Raw genomic sequence first — 7,720 nt, forward strand, 5'->3', positions numbered from 1 at the left:
GTGATGCATATAGTACATATTGATGTAGTCGATAATGTGTATATGTGTGTGTGTATGTATAGGTATATATATAGTATATACATATTATATAGTGAAGGTATATTAATGACATAAGATAAGCCAACTGATAATTCAATTGCGTATCTGGAAAATACGTTGTATATTATTATGAGGTAGTAAAATCGGGTATGTGATGTATATAGTACGTATTTGAAAGCTGATAGCCAATTGACTATATTTATATATGAGTATATCTCGTGTAGGGATCCTATGCAGTAAAAGAAAGGTAGATAACTAAATCTATATATCAAAATACTTTGAATAATACATTGATATCACAGTATTGATAAAATAGATATACTATTTTGTGTCAATGCAGACACAGGTATATTGTTGAAGTTGTAATAACGTAAAACAAGTAATTGATAATTTATCTGATTAACACGTTGTATTACGAGGTATATATATATATATAATATCGTATTTAAAAGCTAATTAACCAAAAATTTATCATAATTTGTAAAATTCATTGATATTATTATACGATTGAGGAAATATACTACTTGTGTTAATGATTTGATAGAATAACTAATTATTTGATTTATATATATACTCATTGTATTAAATTATTTGGATGTTGTTATAAATATTATAGAATTTATTAAAATTTTAATTTGTTAAAAATTAGTTTTAATTTATTAATTTATTTTGTAATTTATTTTTATTTATTAATTTATAAATTGTAATTTATTAAACTTTCAACAATTTTAATTAAAAATTGACCACATGTGGTCGATTTTTAAAAATATTACTAGAAATACGAATGTGATTGATGTATATAGTACGTATTTGGAAGCATGATAGTCAATCGAATATATTTATATATCAGTATATCTCGTGTAGTGATGTATAAGTAATCAAAAGCTAGATAACTAAATCTAATAATAATTTTATGTCATATTATTTTTTACATACGTAGTTATTTTAATAATGAAATCTTATTATTTTCAGTATTACATTTATTAAATAGCAGCCTTAGTCAATTCAATTTGTCCAATTTATTTAATTTTTAACCTAATTTTTGTCCAATTAATATCAATTTTAGCCAAAATCGATATCAATTTTTAACCCCCAAATTAAAAGTCAAATTGCTGACCTTTTTTAATAATTTTAATCTCAGTCATTGATCAATGCTGATCCAATGGCTGAGATCAGATATCAATTCCTTTCCTTTTAAAACAACATCAAAACCCTAATCCTTCCATTTAAAAAAATGAAGCCGCAGCTGTCTCTCTCTTTATATCGCTCTCTCTCTTTACCTCTCTCTAACCATCAATGGCTGCCGTGGCCGTTAAGAAACCCGATGCCGCCCCTTCCTCTCTTCCCGGTTTCCCTCTTCTCTTACCTATCCGAAGAAAACCCGATGCCGCCGAGACAGCCGGGATTTCAGCCGGCAGAGAACTAGCGCCGTCTCCCAACATCAACCATGCCAACACCGCTGCGTCCTCTCCAGTTGAGGTATTTCTTGCTTCACCAGTTCCCCTATTATGCTAGTCGTGGCTTGAACTCTGCCAAAGAGGATATAAGTTGAATATGCCGGGATGCACTAAAGTAAGTTTTGCATTCCGTATTGTGTATGATTCTTTAGCGTCACTGAATCTTTCCAACCGTTGAATTGTGTGAAATTTCTGTTTTGGGAGAAAAGTGCAAACTATCTTTATTTGACCTTTATTGTACCTTTAAATTTTTTTATTCAATCAATCAGCAAGTTCGATTCAACCACAAACGAGCCTAGGTCAACTGTAAAAATCCTCGGTCAATTGTACCCAATTTTCTTCGAAGAACTTTACCAATTTAGGCCAATAATATACAAAACTAGCTGAATTCTAGCAACTTTGTCAACTTGTAATCGATAGTGTCGTGGTTGCCTTATCAAAGAAAGCATTTTCATATTCAAGTTCATTTTTAAAGGAAAGCAGCATGTTCCTAAAGAAATATAGATCTGATTAAACCATTTTTCCCTATTAGAAATGATCCCTAAAATTGATGAATACTCTTTTAGGTAATGGAACACATTCGCCATGAGTCCTGGGTGTACAGAACTGTTAAAACCTATTTTCATTAGGATGTCACTGCATTCTGGGGTCATTTGAGAAGTGAATATTAGTGAGTCAAAAATATTTAAGTGTAGTTACTTGAAAGTTGGACTTGTGTTTTGAATATAGTTAAGTGTGGTCACTAGAGAAGTTAGTTAGTGAGTTGAAAATATTAAAGTGTAGGTACTTGAAATGTGAACTTGTGTTTTGAATATAGTTAAGTGTGGTAACTAGAGAAGTGAGTTAGTGAGTTGAAAATGTTTTAAGTGTAGGTACTTGATATGTGGACTTGTGTTTTGAATTTAGTTAAGTATGGTCATTTGATAAGTGAGTTAATGAGTCGAAAATGTTTAAGTGTAGTTACTTGAAAGGTGGACTTGTGTTTTGAATATAGTTAAGTATGGTCACTTGAAAGGTGGACTTGTGTTTTTATAGTTTAGTGTGGTCACTATGAAGTGCATTATTATTCATTACTGTCAAGTTATATTAAGTACTCCATTTCAATTTATTTGTCTGGTTTAACTTGAAATAGAGTTTAACAAAGTGAAGAACATTTTGAAATCTTGTGATCTTAAATTAAAACTTTATATAATGGTTAAGTATGATCATAATGTTTGAGATGCTTCGATCTAGATTTTCATTAGCTGATCATATAATGTTTACATGATTGTAAAACATTGTAAAAGTAGCAGCATATGCAGAAGTAAGATGAACAAGGAAGTATGAGAATTAGGTCCTTAGCAAATCTTCAAAAGAAACTGGTGAAGTTGGCAACACTTAGCAAATCTAAGACAATTGTTATACTCTTATGAATCTAATTTGTTGTTAAGGACAGAAAGTCAGGGAGCTAGAAAAGGAGGACTTTATGCACTGGAAGACATCAACACCTATGCCTTGACAACAACCCCAAACTAGAGGAAGACGAATTGTATTTGGCACACTAGGTTAGGTCATTCTAGTTTGAAGTCTTTATAATTTTTTAGTAGAAATAAGCTTATAGATTTTCAGAGTTGGAATAATGTTCATGCTATTTATACTAGATGCCAGTTGGGAAAAATTTGTAAACTTTCTTCTGTATTAAGAAATAAAATTGAAAAGGAATCATTACTCAATATTCATTGTGATATTTGATGTCTAGCCATTGTTGATCATTCTAACACATGAATTATTATGTTCTATTTGTGGATGACAACGAAAGATATACCTGGTTGTTTCCAATAAGAAACAAGTCTAAATTTTATGTGACTTTTCTTAAGTTTCAGAAATTGGTTGAAAAATAGATTTCAAAGCCAATTAAGATTTTTCAATGTGATGTGTAGATACTTGAAATGTGAATTAGCTAAATGATTTGTTTAACTACATAAATTAAAACATTATGTAGTTACTTGAAATGTGAATTAGTTAAATGAAAATGGTTAAGTATAGTAACATAAAATTATAATATCAACCCCACTCTTCTATTTCATGTTCAATTAATGTAAGATAATAACAAGATTTTTATTGAAATTGATCTTTCTGTTGTTTTACTACATTGTTGCCAATACTCTTTTTGTATTTGCCTTTCCATATTGCAACTCTAATCTTGTCATTTGTAATTTTTGTATTTTGTTTGTAGCACCAAGTAATTTAGTACAAGCGGCCTCTTGTGGTGGAGAGGTTTTGCTCGACTATTGAAATTTAAAGGATTTGTTAAATGATGAACGCTCATCTCAAGAATACAGCCAAGAGGATGAAAGTGATGATGACTTTGACAACATAAATGAAAGTGATTCTAATCTTGATAACGTGGATGAAAGTGATTCTGACCTTGATGGTTGGTAGTTTTATTGAGGATTCAAGTTTGAAATGTTTTGTTTTGGACCATTTAAGAATCCTACATTATTTATGTGGATGTTTTAAATTTTTTTTTTGTTATCTTTAATGATTTACATTAGACTTGTATTGAATGATGTTTTTGAGAATTATTGAAGGTTTTGAATAGAATTTTAATTAATTGTGAAATATTTTTAGTAATTTATGTGTGAATTATTATTTGGGAATTTTCATGGGGATGTGCATGTTAAATATTCATGAAAATTTTTTTGAAAAAATTTGTTCTTGAGGATTTACTTAAGGCATTTCATACGAATTTTCTTGCGAAATAGTTCGTGGGAAATAATTGTGAATTTTTTCGTGGAAATCTGCAGGAAAATTTTTTTTTTTTTATGAAATTTTATCAAATAATTCATGTAATATTTTGATAGTTAATCGCAAATTAATCTGCAAATAACGTACCTGCGAATTTATTTTCGCAGCTAAATTACCTAGGGATTTACTTGGAAATTTTTGTGGGGAATAATTTGTGAATTTTTTCATAGAAATCCACACGTAAAATCCTTTTTTTATTAAATTTTTATCAAATAATTCATGCAAAATTTTGATAGTTAATCGCAAATAATGTACTTGTTGATTTATTTTCGCAGCTAAATTACTTAGGGATTTTATAAATCCGCAGGTAATAATTACCTACAAAGGTATTTTCTTTGGATTGTAATTGGTAAGAAAATCCGAATGTAATCAAATTACTTGGGGATTTTACCACATTACCCCTAGGAAAATCCTCAGATAATAAACAATTTTCTTGCAGTGATAAAAAAAAGGGGCAATTTTCTCTTCTCAAACAACAAAGTAGGATTCCTCAACTTTAAGCACAAATTCCAATGATTTCTTCAAGGATTACACCTCCAGGTATGTGAACTTTCATCAACTAGTTCCTTCCACCCATTGAGTCCCAAAGATGTCTTCAAACTTTCAAGTTTAATTTATATTTTTTACTAGGCATCCATGATAATTACGAGTTTTCATTGAATCTTGATTTAATCCTTGAGTTTAGTCATGAGTATATGTTTTCCTATAAGATTTGTATATTCCCTTACACACTCATCATGAATTTCTTTATTATTTATAAATCATTGAGTTTGGGTTTTATTTGTGAAATCCTCTATTATGATCAGTTTTAAAAATAGTATCATGTTTAGTTTCATTAGATAGAGCTAGTGGGTTATGAACATCCAATACCTAGGATTTCATGCATGTATCAGTTGATATATTTTGAGTACTTCAGATTATGCCTATGTTTCTATTTTAAAAAATATTACTATATTAAGCATATATCAATTTTCAGTGTCATTCAGTTAGGAGTAGTACTTAACAATGAGTGAACGCAAGGATGAAGGATCACCCATTAGTTGAGGCTTGAGACCTTTAACAAAATTCCCTAAGTTCTAGAACTACGACACCATCGTAAGTTAAAGGGGTCACCTGTCAGTTGAGGCAAGTCACCCTAGTCCTTCGGGTTATCAGTATAGTGGATCCACGCTAGCCTATGTTGGTACCCTTGGCAAGGTACTAGCACCTTTCAAACTAGGGTTATAGATTAGACCCTAATTTGCTCAAATTGAAGTATGTTGGTTATTGTTAGCTTCCACAATCCTCAGTTTATGTTCATCTTTATTTCAGTTAAGATATGCACGAACTTATTTTCAGTTACTTAGATATTTAGTTTTTCACAATACATGTAAATACTTGGTCTTGCATTCAACTTATCATGTTTTATGCATTCATGTTCAGATTGACTAGTTAGCTTCCTATATCACATAATCAGTACATTCAAAGTACTGATTGCATACTTTCTTATGGTCTATTGTCTCATAATATAGGTTCTGACGCTCAGTACTCGTATCACACTTAGTACATTCCCGCGCCATATTCAGCAACAGTCTGGGTGAGTCTTCATATTTTGAGGACTAGTTATCAGTATTTATTTTCCATATTCTTTTAGTTTAAGTCAGTTGGGGTTAGTTGGGAGCTTGTCCCAACAACTCATTATGATGTAGAGGCTTTCAGATAGTTGTTTAGATTTTTAGCATGTTGGTTTTTCAGGTAATTTTATTTCTTATTATTGGTTGATATTTAGTATTTACTATTTTATTTACATAAGTTATTTCAGTTTAGCTTTCACCTAGTATTTTGGTTACTTTTTCAGCAGTCTTAGAGTTAAGCCAGACCATGGATTAGCTTGGGGTCACTTGTGACTCTAAGAACTGTGTACGACTAGAGGTAGTCTCGGGCCGTGGAAAACTTGGCATCAAAGCAGCAGGTTTAAAGTTTCCTAGAGTGTCTGAAAGCCATATTAAGTTAGGTCTTATTCATGGTTGTGAAGTGTTCCACACTTATCGGCGAGAGGCTACAAAATATTTTTGAAAAGTCTCATAGTTTTTAGGATTGATTTTATTTGATAGAGTGTGAACTCGATTAAAATTATTCCTCTAACTCATCCTCCATCCATTTACAAAAAATGCCTCCCAAGAGAACCAACGAAAGAAGAAATATAAACCAATAAGCACCACCACCAGTCCTCGAGGACTCTCTGAATGAGAAAGTCTCTTATGTTGAGTTCAAGACTGCTTTCACAACATTATCCCAATTATGACTGCTAAGAATAACTAGTAGCTGGTTGCCTTCGCCAACCCAGCAGTGAATATGACAACAGCTAGAATCTGGGACTTTACTTGGATGAATCCTCCGGCTTTCTTTGGATCTAAACCTAAAGAGGATCCACAGGAATTCTTAGATAGTGTTCAAAAAATAAATGAGATAATCGGTGTCACTTCTATTAAGAGTGATGACTTGGCTTCTTACCAATTGTAAGGAGTGAATCATACTTGGTTTAAGTAGTGAAAGAAGGATAAAGATACATATGCAGGGTTAGTCGAGTGGGATGAGTTCGTTTTTAAATTTCTGGATTGGTTCTTCTTACTTGAGTTAAGGAAAGCCAAAGTGTAGGAGTTCATCAACTTGAAGCAACACAGTATGAGTATTAAGGAGTATTCACTCAAGTTTATTTAGTTGGCAAGGTATGGTCCGGCTATCGTGGCTAATTCCAGGGCCAGAATGAATAAGTTTGTGTCTGGTGTGTCTAAGGACATGTTCAATGAGTGTAGGACGGCCATGTTTGTTAAAGACATGGACATCTCCAGATTGATGGTCAATGCTTAATAGATTGAGGAGGAGAAGATCAAAGAGAAAGAAAGGGAGAATAAAAAGGCCAAAACCAGTAGTTTCAATTTCTCTAAGCAGAGGTTGAATGGTGGAAATCTCTCTCAGTTCCACCAGAAATATTTAGATCTAGCCCATATTATTCTAGTGCTCCAGTGCCCAAGTTCAGACAGGATACTCGAGATAGAGCACCAGGATCTATGTCCCAAGGTAATATGAATAACACTCACACCAATCCAATTTGCAAGAGGTGTGGTAGGAACCACAAAGGTGAGTTCATGGCTGGTAGTAATTCCTATTTTGGGTTTGTTAATTTAGGCCACAGAGTGAGGGATTTCCCAGTGGTTGTTCAGAAAGGTAGGAATTATCATCCGCAGAACTAGATTAACTCTTCAACAGTTATAACACACCGCCCAACTTAAGGGCGCCATCTCCATTGCAACTGGTGGACAACGTCAGGGTAGGTTCTATGCCCTTTAGACTCAACAAGATTAGGAGGGAGTCTTGGTGTGGTTACTGGTAAGTTACAAGTCTTTCACCTTCATGTTTATGCATTGTTATGTCTCGGAGCCACACTTTCCTTTGTG

At 32.4% G+C, this 7,720-nt stretch overlaps 1 long non-coding RNA gene across 1 annotated transcript; it reads left to right on the forward strand.

The window, feature by feature from the left end:
• Positions 1-1,274: 1,274 nt before the first annotated feature.
• On the forward strand, positions 1,275-4,109 carry LOC107872414. The gene is made up of 2 exons (XR_007055782.1): positions 1,275-1,611; positions 3,712-4,109. It is a non-coding gene; the product is annotated as an uncharacterized LOC107872414 (long non-coding RNA).
• Positions 4,110-7,720: the final 3,611 nt, after the last annotated feature.

This window comes from Capsicum annuum, chromosome 5 (genome assembly GCF_002878395.1).
Source record: "Capsicum annuum cultivar UCD-10X-F1 chromosome 5, UCD10Xv1.1, whole genome shotgun sequence".
Lineage (NCBI taxonomy): Eukaryota > Viridiplantae > Streptophyta > Magnoliopsida > Solanales > Solanaceae > Capsicum > Capsicum annuum.